Below are 15,844 nucleotides of genomic sequence, written 5' to 3' on the forward strand. Positions count from 1 at the left end.
CAATCACCGTGACATATGGATTAGTTGTACTCTGCTTCCATTAACAACGGACCCCTCCACATTAGAATCAATACTGCAAAGTACACGCTGCCACTCGTTTTATGTTCATAAATGTTTGACATGTAAAATTGATGAAACTAAGAGATTTATTACAATTGCCCAAATGTCATTCTTGTCATGTAGTAAGATTCTTAATGACACTTCCACTAACTTCAAATTTTCACAAACATATGGTCTACGGGAATTACTATATGAATTCACTCCGCAGCTCTGGTTTCTGTGTGATGTGTGGGGAAGTAGAAATATTAAACTAGCTGATAAGAAAGTTTCTAATAGTAAATGATGCAACATATCAATTAATGTGATCAAGAAGGTATGTTTCTCTACTGTTTAAATCCCTCAAACAGAGCTCATTATGAGTCAAAGAGAATATAATATACTGACAATAAAGCAAAGGCAGAACAAAGACGAGGGAAGAGACAGAAGGACAGAAAAAGTAGATACCTCCGAAAATCAGAAGCTTACATTTGACGCCAAAAATGCAGCAATACGAATAAAATTATGCATCTGGCCCATTATGTATGTCTCTCAACCAGAGTAACATGACACTGATGACGCTGCTCTTTTTGCAGAATCCTTAAGGGATTAGGTCAGCTAACAGCAGTGAGTTTTAAAAAAATATTCAACATTTTTTCCCCCCATTACTGTATCTTGTACAATAATAAAAATTGGTAGGCCTATGTGTAAAAGACTGTCCTTCTGCTATATGAAAAAATTATTTTTACGATTACAAAAATTATTTAATTTTTTTTTTTTCAAAATTCAAAATGGTGGCAGTTTAGTGTGCAGTGATGAAGCGTTTCCCTTATAACTCATAAACTTGTGAACTTTTTCAAGTTCTCTCTCTTTTATTTTATTGCTGGAACTCATGTTTACAATATCATGCTCTTCCAACTACATTCCTTCATAAATATACTGTATATATTTTTTATTTTGTGTTAGAAGAAAATACTGATATTTGACCATTTTTTAAAATGAAATTATTTTTTATCTATCTATCAAAGGTAAAGAAGTGATCTTGCATCACATTGCAGATAAGATATGCATAAATACTCTCAAAAAATTTCATCACAGAATGTTGGATAGTTTTTGAGTTATGTGGGAAACGCTTCATTACTGCAGAGCGAACTGAATTTTGAAAAAAAAAAAAAAAAAATGTAATAATTTTTTTAAATCGTAATTTCTTTTTTTTTCGTATAGCAGAAGGACAGTGTTTTACATACTAATTTTCATTATTGTACACTATACAGTAATGGAGGGAAAAAATGTTGAATATTTCCAAAATTTTACTACTGTAAGCTGTACCTAACCCCTTAAAGAAGGTGTCTGTAGTTACGAGCTAACGAGATGGCATGGAACTCATGAGGGAAGTTCCCTGTTATCTTACCTGCAAAGGACGGACTAGTGTCACTTCGGCCACATACGTGTGTATATCACCCATGCACAATGATTCATGCAGTAACCTGCTCTTATTATGAGTACAACTGATAATTTTAATATGATCACCTAGTATTAGAAGATTTACTTTTAGGAATGGCTATCTAAGAACTACTTTCTTTCAGGATAATCGTTACACTTAGAGTGAAACGTGAAATATTTTTGTTCAGCGGATTGTTCTGTGCTACCTATACAAATACGGCACCCGTTTATACTCTATACAGAGTGTTTCATAATTCCTATTACAAACTTCTAGGGGTTGTAGAAGGGACTAAGTAGATAAAGTTTTGATTAGGAACCTATGTCCGGAAACGTATAGTTTCGATGCAAAATAATTTTGAAGATCGATTCGATTAAAATCTCCCGCTTCACGGTACGCAAACAAAGTGGGCTGAGGGTGACTTCTGCAGTCCTCTGATATCGTGTGTCTTCTGTATACAATCAGTTCTACGGACTTCTATCCAACTAACATTCTACACGCATTTCTGGATTCACCCATAGGCCTACTTGCTACATACCCTGCCCATCTCAAACATCAGGATATAATATTCCTTATTATGTTAGGTGACTAATAAAATGGGTACAGTTCTGCGTTATGTGGCAGTCTCCATTCCTTTTGTAACTACACACATCTTAGCCCCAGATATTTTTCTAAGTAATTACCTTATCCTCGAACACTCTTAACCTCTGTTCCTCTCTGAAAGTGACAGTCCAAGTTTCACAAACATGCAGCACAATCGGTAATGCACAACACATGTATCACGAACGTTTTCCGCATCGCTTCACTCTATCACTTACCATTTTCGGCAGAATACAACAAACTTATTTTCCATCTAAACGATACATTTCTGGACATGGATTCCCAATCAAAACTTTATCTACTTAGTCCCCTCTACAATCCCTAGAAGTTTTTAATAGGAATTATGAAACATCCTGTATAGGCCCTACTACTCTCTGTTGCTTGTTGTGAAAATTTCGCCGAAGAAACGAACAAGTTCTGAGTGAATCGCGTCCAGGGTATAGCCTTCGAGTCCACACCTGTGGAGTAACGGTTAGCGCGTCTGGCCGCGAAACCAGGTGGTCCGGGTTCGATTCCCGGTCGGGGAAAGTTACCTGACTGAGGTTTTTCCGGGGTTTTCCCTCAACCCAATAAGAGCAAATGCTGGGTAACTTTCGGTATTGGACCCCGAACTCATTTCACCGGTATTATCACCTTCATCTCATTCAGACGCTAAATAACCTAAGATGTTGATAAAGCGTCGTAAAATAACCAACTAAAAAATACAGCCCTCGAACCTCACAAGTATGAAGCAGAATCAAAAGCTGTGGGAAGTCGTGACATTTTCGTGTTAAACAATGTTCGCTGATTCGCTCCATCCATGCGCTTTCATACGCGGTCAACACTGCCGTAACAAAGGGTAATGAAATTTTGTTTGGCGATGCGAGCAGTTCTTTGTTTTCGACATTTGGACGCGATGGAATAATAAAAAAGAGAAGACAGACTGCGTGACGACCGCGAATCATTTCAGAATTGAAAATTAATATTAAGCCTTTGTAACGCACATGAAAATATAAAATAATGGAATGCAATAAATATGAGCAGCATATTTGTGTTATAATGCGCATCATACAATGCTGAACGGGCCTACTTGTCTACAACGAACATCACGGGATCTATCGAGGACTAAAATGTAGTTGACTAAGGGACATCGATTTATTCCGTCTTGCAATAGATGCCGCCACTGAATTAGAAAAGGAAATTATAGGCCTAGCTTGCTTCCACATATCTCAAACTACCATCTCGCAAAAAAATTTGTTTTAAAATGACTATTAAATATTACCGAAGCAGTTGAAATGACGAGAATGATTTTCATCACTAGTCAAACTGGAGCTCTGGTCGGCAATTCACTGAGCATTTATTGAGGAGACTCTTATAAAAACAACGAACTTCTGCTTAGAGTGAAGGTCGACCACATTTCATCACAAATTCCAGCCAGGAACACAGTGAAGTAGGTGAGAGACATCACAGCAATCCCTTCTGCTTTATAGAAACAACCCTATACCGGTAGGTCAGCTAATCTAGTTCAAACACGAATTTGTGTTCACGGTGAGAACGTAAAACGGCATGCGTGCTATTTTCATCTCTAAATAAGAATACGAGGAAAGGTGATAGCGAAGAAACAATGACTCAAGAAAAGAGAACAGAATGTACAACACCTTCACTTTTAAATGGAATATTGGGCATGGAAGTGATGCTCAGTGAATGATACGCAGAAACACGTTCACAAGGGAAAAGTTTTCAAATGTCATTATGAAATATTCGACACATACATACATACATTACATTACTAGAGATGGGTAAAAACGCTGAAACAATTAAAAACAAAACTGTTCCACAATTGAAACTGTTTCGTATTGAAACAGTTTCGTGAAATAACCTGTTCCAAGAGTGTTACACTGCTCCAGTGATCACTTCAACGTTCCACATGGTTCCAAGAGATAAGCAGTGCAATTTCTAAACAGCTTCCCTGTTCTTTGCTGTCTGTAAAGACCACGTGTAATGCTATCATCGACCTCCAATTGAAAATAGACATACTATCGATGTTTCACACTGCCTTCGTGCAAAAGTAGCCTATGTAGGACCGCGAAATTTAATTGCACGAATCAAATTCCGTAATAAATGTGTTGTTAATTATTATTATTATTATTATTATTATTATTATTATTATTAGCTGCCCATTGATGCAGAATATGTTCATGGTGCCCAAACATAGTGTTAATTATTAATATACCGCGAAAAATATTATCGGCTAATGTTTTATCGTTATTAAACTTTCCTAGGGTGATATGCGTTATTTTTACTAAAATCGATTCATTTTGAATTGTACATAGTTATTTACTGTACCCTTAACAAGTAACCTACGAAAAATGACTTTCGTCGTCACAATACACTGAACAGCTGATTTAAAGACGATTCAAAGGCTTTGAAACATGTTCCCGAAACAGATGAGAAGTTGAAACAGTTAGAACACTTGGAACAGTTGGTACTGATATTATAAACATGTTCTTATGAAACTGTTTCTTTGAAACTATTATTTTGGAACAGCTTCGTTCATGAAACAGTTACAGACGAAACTGTTTCTTAAAAAAGAACAGTTTATCCCATCTCTAATAAATACATACATAACATTAAGCTGTAGCTGTAACTTATCATTGCATAATATGGAGATGTTAAAGTGTTACAACTTTACTTAATAGTTTCTAAACACGCAATTTAATCGGTCAGTGTTAAAAGGCAATAAGTCAATTTTGAACACATGGATATTTTGGTGGATTTCTAATTTTTTACTATATTTAATAGAGGGAAAAATAAACCGATTATACTCCATGGGTTATGCTTAAACACAACACAATTGTAACTTTATAATAATTATTAAGCGAGTAGAACTGTATTCTTCGATTATCTCAATACTGAAGATAAAAGACTTAGTGCCTTTTAACAATTGTCGAATGAATTATAAGATTCTTCAGTTATACCTTTATTTTAACTTGACTATTATAATTTTACTATGTCATACTACTTTTGACCAATAAAACGGTGAGAAAGGACGTCTTTCAACCAAACATGGCTGCTTATCGCACAATTTTATCGCTTCCCTAGTTTTTCTTTGTTTTAATCACTGTAGCATTTATTTGTTTCCATTCGCAGATTTATAGATAAAATCAAAACCTCTAGTGAGATTACTGTTGAAAATCATCAGTTTCTCTGTCGGACATTATAGCATTATGCTAAGAGTTTTTCGTATAGGCTACTTCTGAACAAAAAACTGACTGGTTAAAACAGGATATCTACAGTATGTTTTCACTGGTAACGTTGGTTACAAATCATTTTCTATTTAATTACGACGTCTTTATTTGTTTCGAATATAATAGGTGCGATCAAATTTTGAATAAAGTTAATAGTATGGAGTATAGCTCGACGGCAGCTAAGTGCTTGGAGATTAGTGTCCTAATAGAAGAATTATGTGGCGAGCAATTCAGTAGGGAAGAAGAAATGCATTTTATCATAAAGATGGAGCAGTGTTTTATTTGAAACACTTAAAATGTTTATAGTCATTGAATATAATGTGTAGAGAGACTCATAAAGTACGAACTTATAATTTGTTTTATTTCAAGTTTGTGCTGATATTTATGTCTTTTCATTTCATAATTCCAGACTTTAATTATATCTAGATGAGTTTTTACTTATTGCAAAAATTAGGGGTAGACAAATTCCGGGCACCAGGTAGCTATGGAAACTAAACATTTTTATCTGGCGCCTGAGTTTTTTTAACTAGTTCAACATTTTTAAGACTTCGATTTTTTTTATATCACTATGACTAATATAGGAGACGCTCAGCGCACAAATGGCCTAACCCACAAAATTATATTTTCACTTTACCTCTTTATGACACTGCGCGAAATGCTATACACAAACGAAACTTGTGCTGAAATATCATGGAAAAACTGGGAATGATGATTAGGATTTACACTTTGATGAGGAAAAATATAAGGAGCTCTTTAAAGCAATAAACTCAATATGAAAATTTTGTGGGTTGGATCATTTGTGCGTTGACACCGCCTCATATAATGTTAGCAAAAGCGGTTGTATGAAGAAGTTCGAATATACTTTTCAGACATCTATGGCGTGTGAGTATTATGAAAGATTTGTACATAATTCTGCAGTACTAGTGGTAAAAATTTAACAAAACATTAATTGGCTGCTGATTCGCAAGCGACGTGTAACTTAAACCACAGTCTAGTATATACAGTCACGAAGCTCAATACGTAATAAATATGCATCCATAGACAGTTGCTAACCACTAGGATCGCTACTATCGTCTCATCACAGATAAAGCGAAATAGTATCTGCACAGTCTATTGTTCCTAGTACGCTCATAAACTCAAGCTTCGTGACTGTATATACTAGACTGTGCTTAAACAGTGAACCAAGATAATTTTCTACATTGTATCCGAGAACATTGACAACGTAAAACATTTCTGAAGAATAGTCACAGTCAATTGTTCTCTTCTTCCACAATGTATGTGTCAACGCTGTATTTGTTCTGCTCTAACCAGCACTTTCCTTTCTCTCATAGCTCTGCTTCCTGTTTCGTCGGTTCAAAAACTGGAATTTATATTAATTTATGGCACAGAGTCACAAGTTTAATGTTACCGACTATTCATCTAGTACTGGGAGGCAAAAGTTAAAATATGTGCCAAAATAGGATGAAAACACTATCAAAAGAAGGACATTGTAATCATTTTTATGACAATTTGTCAACTATTTTCGAAATGGAGTGAAAATATACAATACTTGTTAAATTTGGAAAGACAAAAGAGTGTACTATATTCCTGGAACAGCTGTCTTCATTTATAAAGTGACTGCATGTAAATTTTCATAGAAATTCTCATTAAACACAGAGCTCGATGTTTTACTTCTTCAAGACATCGACAATCGGGTCTCATAGTTTACATGGAAGGCTAAATAAAGTTTGAACACGTCCAAAAGTTGAGTGAAGGATGACACCCGCATGAAGTGAAGACGGGGAAGTGTCCCACATTTCAGAACAGTGACACATTCTTCTAAATTGTTTACAAGAAGGCTATGAGGAAATGTCTGCTATTCAGAATTTGAAGCACTTTTTAACAAAAAATTCTGTTCTGCATAAATTTCTGTCAACAGAATGTAACCTTTGTGTAATACACTCTCAATTGAATAGTATGCAAAGAAAGTTACCTATATATTCTCAATATTTTCAAAGTACTCCTGAAAAGAGTTCATATAATGAATTGCCACAACATGATACGTGTATTGGAATTACCTTCTTTTGTGCTGTATTCACGTGGAGACAAATTTTCCTCATTACACACCTTTTATGATTCTAAATGAACACTTTCTGTGGAATGATAGAGGCAAACATTCTGCCTATGCTTTTCATCTAGCCATATATTCTGTAACATAATATAGCGCTCAGTATTTCATTTGCATTGAACATTATTAATCACTCTCTAATTTACTAATTTCACTTTTGTACTAGATTTTCTTTTCAGAGCCTCATTTCACTTGTTTCTAGTCTCGATTTAATTTTATAATTTATGACCCAGTTTTCCTGTGCAAACAAAAGGATATTATCTTAAACTATTTTGAAATTTACGATTCCATCACATTTTAAATGTATTAATGTATATTCTAATTTCAATAACGCTCATTACATAAAAGAAAATACGTAGTAATTACCTAAATTTTTACATAAAAGAGAGTCCACACCGGAAATTATGTTTTTACAACATGTTTATAAACAAAGTAATCCATCTCAATCATGAACAAATTCCCTTTAAATGTATTATGTTTTTTTTTTCAACAACGTGTGGGATAATATTATATCTGTAACATATTATAATGCATATTATATATAATGTGGCAATTGTATTATATTTTTTTTTCTATCAACGTATGGGGTAATATTATATCTGTAAGATATTACAATGCATATTATATAATGTAGCAATTGTAATGAAAGAGTATTTAAAATATTCCTTAATTTGAGAAGATTTTTTACAATCTCATAAAAAATTAATACAATTATGGGGTATGTTTATTTTAAATTTATTGCTTTAATCACTACACAAATACATCAGAGAATCGTGTCCTTTCAAACGATTAAATCTTCATATTTCTCAGGCATTTGATGTGACTCCCGTTACATTAAATTAGCATAAGCCTTATTTCTATCTACTACAACACAGTCGTCACATTGACAGCGGAAAAATTCTTGCCGTAGGCGGAATTCGAACACGCGACCATAATCCCTTCACCTTAAAGTTACATGCATCACGACAAAGCTTCAACTAATTGGTCTGTAAGTGAAATAACTGAGAGAAATATTTCATATATATATATATATATATATATATATATATATATATACACACACACACACACACACAAACACATATACGTACAGGGTGATTCACTCCTTTACGGAGCTTATTTCCGAAGACATTCTGAGGAAAAAATGTCATATAAACATGGGTTCCACTCTCAATATTTACAGAGTTACGTTTTGTTATTGGAACGCATTGCTGTGAACAACGCGTGATCTTGGTCAGCGTGCAGTCAGCAGCCAGCGCGAGCGCTACGGAAATCAAAGATAGCCGTATGCAGTTACGTAGAGCGACGAGTGCCGTTCACAAGCGTGCGGCCAAGTGTACTCAAGCGGACGGCGACATTTTATAAAATGTGTTGTAAACTCTCCAAGAGTGTAAATTAGGATGCAAAATTGAACTGCAAATAATAATTAAGTCGGTGGAAGTGGTGTGATTTGTAATAATTGTTGTGATAAATGCGTAAGAATAATTTTCTAGTTAAAAATAGAAAAAGATGTCTGTACGAAGCAACTAAGAAGTTCATACCACATATTTAGCTTCATAATACTTGCCAATTAGAGAAATGATACTTCTGAATAGTTCATTCTCTATTTGTAATATTCTTTTACCTTCAAACTAATGAAAAGACGTATTTTACCAACAACTATAAATTATGGATTTTATTAATTGTCAATATTACAGAGATTATTCTGTAGGACAAATTAATAAAATCCATAATATTCTCATAGCTAGCAGTGCATCTTAACTGCGAAATCCCGGCCAAATAAGCCACTCAACCGAGTGCGCTCCTAGTATAATGGCAGTTGACACTAGACATATAACCTACGTTAACATATAAGTCTAACTTGGAGTCAGGCCACAAAGGGAAACACTGAAGGAGGAAGGTTCGATCCGGTGCTTGGATTGAATTCGGCGTAGCTCAGTGGTCAGAGCGCTTGGTACGTACAACCAAGGACCCGGGTTCGATCCCCGCCACCGGATCGAATTTTTCTCCTCAAATAGGTCTATTAACTCTAAATAAGTGTAACTCTGAAAATATTGAGAATAGGAGCTATGTTTATATGACATTTTTTGCTCGAAATGTCTTCAGAAATAAGCTCCGTAAATCCTCGTGAATCACTCTGTATATATTGGCATTTTCCTCGTGTTCACTATAATTTGAAAATCAGCGGAACTGATTGCTAAAAACATTACAAAAGATTTCTGGGTAATTAATTACTAATAACAACAACAACGAGAAAGATATTGACAAAGTTTATAATAGGTTCGCCTTTGTAAAATCGTTCTTTGTGGTAATTTTCAGCAAGCTTCACTTTCATTTATCAACTTATAGAGAATAATAAATTCCTCTCTTCATATTTTTCTTCTTTCTTAAATTCACGTTACACTTTTTTTTAACATTTGGTTTATTTTAGAAAAATGTCAATAAACACTGTTAAGAAATTGTACCGATAAATTAGGAATGAGCTCATTCTTTAATAACGTGTTTCAATATAGAGGAGAGCGCCCATGATAACTCATGGTAATGAAAAAACCACAAATTATGTTAATGATGGCTACCGAGAAGATACTATGATTTTAAATTCATAATAAGCCTAAGATGACCGAAATTTGAGCGAGCAATCTTTTGTTCCACGAGCATGCTACTCGTAATCTTCAAGAACACACTCCTAGAATTACCTACTTTATCACTGCATGCGCGTTGTAACTGAGCATACCCTTCATTATTAAATGATGTACTGAACAATTTTATAAACGAATTACAGCTCTACGAAATCAAAACCTGAAAGTTAGAAAATTAATCCTATTCTGAAGCCATATATTACAAAAAAGAAAAAAAAATTGGTCGTGATGCATGTAACTTTAAGGTGAAGGGATTATGGTCGCGTGTTCGAATTCCGCCTACGGCAAGAATTTTTCCGCTGTCAATGTGACGACTGTGTTGTAGCAGATAGAAATAAGGCTTATGCTGATTTAATGTAACGGGAGTCACATCAAATGCCTGAGAAATATGAAGATTTAATCGTTTGAAAGGACACGATTCTTTAACACGCACGCTGTTGTTGATACACAGTTATGCATGATCAAGAGTCGTGAACAGTGTTTCTTATATGAAATTACCCATGAATTTAATGCTCACTAGCCAACGACTTCCTCTTCTAGCTGAATCTTATTGCTGAATTATTATCTTAAGCAAACAAAATCTAGTCCATCCAATGATTTATTATGAAAAATAATGCCGAATAATTATTATTTAAACAATTATTTTTAATGATCTATAATTTACGTACAATCTTATTATCATAAAACAACGTATGTAGTTATTTATATAAATTTCTACAACTGCCAGACAGTCCAGCGAGTTAGCTCTGTAGTAGCGTGTTTGCCTCCAGACCCGGGTTCGATTCCCGGCTAGGTCATATTTTTTTCATGTAAAATTTCTATCTTGGGACTAGGGGAGATGGCGGTGCACAACTTCTAATCACTAGATTGTGCACCAATGTGCCTGGGTTAAATCCCAAATCTCTCCGCAGTGCATAAGAAGAGAAGGCATATGTCACTGTTGATAGTTATTCGTCCGTCGTATGAGGACGTTAAGCTTGGCGGCAACCTTGGTGCTATTCGACAGGAGTAGGCTACGTGCCGGCACCGGATTTCTCCTTCTCCCTTCCTCACTATCATCATCCTCACCCATTCTCTACTAGAGACCTGCAAAACTAGCCACACAACCGGTTTAGATTCGTCCGGCCGGGAGCTCAACCGGCTACGATGAACATCGGGCCGAATAACTCGGTTGTCAAGCGATTACGCCTGATGTATTGCAGAGTAGACAGAACATCAGGCGCATTTACATGAAAATAACGTTTTTCGAGTACACAACCGGAGTAAAGGAAATTTACGTTGTCTTATTGAAAAAAAAAAATTGTTTGCAAGTATTCTTACAGTTCATTCGACACTATAACACATATATTTTCTTTATTATTCTGAACTTGCAGTAACTTTATAAGTATCGTTTATATTTTAAACTTTTAGAGTTTTACTAATCAAAGTTGCTTATAGATATGTTAAACAATGTTTTTCACAGAACAAGACGTGCACAAGCCATGTATATTTTTCTTACCAATAAAAGCTATATAGCTGGCGTTTTTCCATACCTGTTTTAAACAGTATACGTCATAACTTCATCATTTGATTACGTTGTAATTCTTTCTCGTCACATATTGACTGAATCTTGTTCGATTTGTATAACCCAATGATCGATATTACATAAATTCATGTAAGATCGCGAATTATTTAGAACACAAATCTCACACGGAAAGAAATGGTAAGGAGGAAGAAAATACGATCTCCAAATAACACGAGGTACATTTCATCATGCAATAACTTTTTAACATTTTCTCAGTAGGCAATACAAACAGAGTAATAATATTGAAGGATATTTATTCTGTTTAATTACAAAAATATGTTTGCTTCAAATAGGAATACAAATAATTTGACACTTTAATACATTTATTTTTGTATTTCGAACTTGCAGTAATTTGACTAGTAACAAACAAATGAACAATGGACACAGCCATCGAAGGAAATAGACGTAATGTATAATGTGAAATATCATAATGTAAACATATTCAAAAATATAATTACAATTCATTATAAAACAAAATGGGAAATAAGTACATAAGTCCATTATGACGTTTGTACTTTAAACTAAAAAAAATGTATAGGCCTACCTCTAAAACAATAGTTGCATGCTTTTTAATTATTCTAATCAGTTGCAATATTATTTATTAAGAAATCAATTTAAAAAGATAAACAGTAACGTTATTTTCAACAATACGATTACTTTGGCTCCCAATGGTGTTTGTTCTGTACAAAATAAGTATAATTTACACATTTCTAAACTACAAATAACAAAAGAATAGGAAGGTTTAGAAACAAATCATTCTGTATAGAAAAGATCTACTTCAGAGAAGACAAGTGTCATTCAAAGAACTATTTTATTACACACGTGCTAATATCAACTATTTGATGTTCACAATTATTATTAGGGCCTATTATCATAGACTAGATGATCAGAGTTGACTTCTTGTGTTTATGTATTAATAAATCTGTTTTACTAGTTTAAAGTTACGCTCGGTGCAAACACTTATTCATGGAATGGCCAATATTCGTTTCACAAATGCTGCTAGAGAGGCTAGAGTTGTTTGGTGATCTTTCCATCAATTTAGTATGTAGAAAATGAAATGAGCATAATGTGTAAAGTGAGATATAATAAGTAAATAAATCCAAAATAGAATTACAATTAATCACAAAACATAAAATTAAATAATTATTAACTCTAAATGCATTCCTCCAAAACAGTAGCTATTCATATACAGGGCAGAAGTGAAATAACCCTGCAGATTGTACGGGGCGATAAGGTTCACTTAAATTAATGGAAAACCTATATTACGTTTAATTCTCTAGTCATAGTAAACATACTAAAAGCATTGGTTGTAGTAGGTTTCAGAAGATAAAAAGTTATTTTTGTTTTAGTTTTACTATTGATCGAGTTTACTGTTTTTTAAGTGTGTCATTATTGTAATATTATAATTCAGTTTTCTAGTGTAAGCAAAAATTACAACCTTGGTAATTTGTGGATACCGAATTTTTTTTTCTGCAATTTACGCTTTACAACGTCTGTAGTTTCACGCTGCATGCTGTTTGTTCCTCTTGATGATCCGCAGCTATAATATCTGGATGGTTCCACTGTGATCTTCATTTTATACGCCAGAGCCGTCCACCCACAGAGAGATCGAATCAACTCGAATACACGTTAAACCGAATACTCAGGCAGTACGCAAGCAGATGTACTTCGCATACTGCCTATAAAGCCAGGCGTTCAGTAGCGCCATGCAAGTCTGTTCGGCTTTCAACCGGTTTTGCAGGACTCTATTCCCTACACTTAACGAACACTTACACATACACTCACATAGTACACGATATAACTCTTCACAGACACACATCAAGCATAACGTGGCCCGCCAAAGTGGTGGGCAACTTGAAAATGGTAGAGCTCTATATAGATCTCTAGAAAATGGGTCACAGTCCTGCCATCTATCCGCAGAATGTGGAACCCGAATCACGTTAATTGAACCAGCCTATCGACCTGGTTGGCGAGTTGGTATAGCGCTGGCCTTCTATGCCTAAAGTTACGGGTTCGATCCCGGGCCAGGTCGATGGCATTTAAGTGTGCTTAAATGCGACAGGCTCATGTCAGTAGATTTACTGGCATGTAAAAGAACTCATGCGGGACAAAATTCCGCCACATCCGGCGACGCTGATATAACCTCTGCAGTTGCGAGAGTCGTTAAATAAAACATAACATTTTAAACCAGCCTTAATCAATACAATACATAGCCCATTTAAATTACGAATAAGTATAGCAGTTAAGACGTAATTTTGAGGTTTAGATAGGAATATATGGACTTTTAATTAAAAAACTAAACAAAATGTACAGAAACGCCTGAAATAAATATGTCTGGAATCCATGTTATTCTATTAGAGAACTAATGACGAAATGATAGAAATATAAAAATTAAGCCACAGGCGTGGCTCAGTCGGTTAAGGCGCTTGCCTGCCGGTCTGAAGTTGCGTTCGGGCGCGGGTTCGATCCCCGCTTGGGCTGATTACCTGGTTGGGTTTTTTCCGAGGTTTTCCCCAACTATAATGTGAATGCAAGGTAATCTATGGCGAGTCCTCGGCCTCATCTTGCCAAATATCATCTCGCTATCACCTATCTCATCGACGCTAAATAACCTAGTAGTTGATACAGCGTCGTTAAATAACGAACTAAAAAAATATAAAAATTATGGATAATAGTTTACAACAGAATGCTGAATCTGCATGTTCCCACTGTTTTCTGCTAGAGAGATTTGCACTTTTTATTACTGTGAAATAATGGACAGTCTTAACAAAGAGTAGGATTATTGTCTTTATCTATCTTTAATCACGAAAATAAAATTGTTGACTTTTATTTTCTGTGGTGTTCAAAGCAGACGTTACAGGTTTTTTCTCGAAGTACTCCCGTTCCCTTTTTTAATTCACCAACATTATCTACTTCCCTCTCATTTACTTGTTAACAAAGTTAGAAAACTTTCAAAGTTTCGTGATTTTCTTAATAATCTTAGACGTATTTGATAGTAATGCTTCTAATGAACAAATATAATCTGATTACTAGATACGAGAATTTCATACACTATGAAATCCTAAAGTATTCATGCATTATCAAACTATGAAACATGCACTATAAAGCGAAAAATACATTAAAATATGCATTTTCATTTTGTTCCAAATTTATTATTTCACTTTTTTTTCTTTTTCTTTTTTTTTTTTTTTTTTGCAAAGTTAACGGCTAACGACATTTCTAAATACGTTCCTGTGAAGTTCCTGTGCTTGTCAGTCAATATGTTTTTGTAGACAGTGAATGACCTCTCTACATCGCAAGAAGTTATGGATACAAACTTAAATGAACATGTTGTGATAGTGTCAGGTCAAATCCTTCATTCAAGTTTTCGCCACAAATAACCTAATTCACTGAACAAAAGAATCCGTAGTCCGGATTCGCGTTTATGACCCTGTTCAGTTTATTTTAAAGAAGTTTTGTAATGTTTTACAAAGAACAATTGCAATAGAAAATATTCGGAAACAGAATAGCAGTGCTTAACTCTTTACTGCAACAATCGAAGAATACGCCATCTTTAAATAATCTAATAAAATCCTTTCTTTTAATCCACTGTGCAAAGAGTACACTTTTGGAACCTTTAATTGGGAGCATATTAGAACCACATTAACACACGCAAACAGAATAAACAAACGCATTAACCACTTATGAGGTTCAACACTGCAAATACAGTTTAGCAAATGATTCCAATTTTAGAATAATCTAAATTGCTACTGAGATTGGAAAAGGGAGGGAGTATTTATAACCACCCTGAAAAAGAGTGCTTTTGACCTAAATTATTTGTCGGCAGTTTCCTTGAACCCTCTATTTTTCCTTTCCACTATTCTCAAAATATCCAACGTAATAAATCCATTTATGACACGCAGTCTGTAGAGGGTCGACAGTAAAGTGTTGTAAAAGTAAACTTCCGTCGTCGGTAAAGTGTTGAACTTCCGTCCAGGGAAAGGTCCTCTAACATCTTACAGTGCAAATCTTAACATTTTATTTAATTTTTCTGTTATTTAGTTTTTTCTTTTCCTTTTTCAATCCTGATTCCTGAAGCTAAAATAAGGGACATAAAAATCAAGAAACTGAGGTGTCCATTCAAAACCATTAAAACATTCATTTACACTGAATAGAATGCATATTATTTGCATGATTAAGCTAAAAATTGCTTAAATATGCATTATGCATGTTTTTATCCCCAAAAAGACC

At 34.6% G+C, this 15,844-nt stretch overlaps 1 protein-coding gene across 1 annotated transcript in view; it reads right to left on the bottom strand.

The window, feature by feature from the left end:
• LOC138692622 (zinc finger protein 541) overlaps positions 1–15,844 on the bottom strand; it is a 1,853,746-nt gene that overhangs the window by 1,807,436 nt on the left and 30,466 nt on the right. The window lies entirely within an intron of this gene.

This window comes from Periplaneta americana, chromosome 17 (genome assembly GCF_040183065.1).
Source record: "Periplaneta americana isolate PAMFEO1 chromosome 17, P.americana_PAMFEO1_priV1, whole genome shotgun sequence".
NCBI classification, from domain to species: domain Eukaryota; kingdom Metazoa; phylum Arthropoda; class Insecta; order Blattodea; family Blattidae; genus Periplaneta; species Periplaneta americana.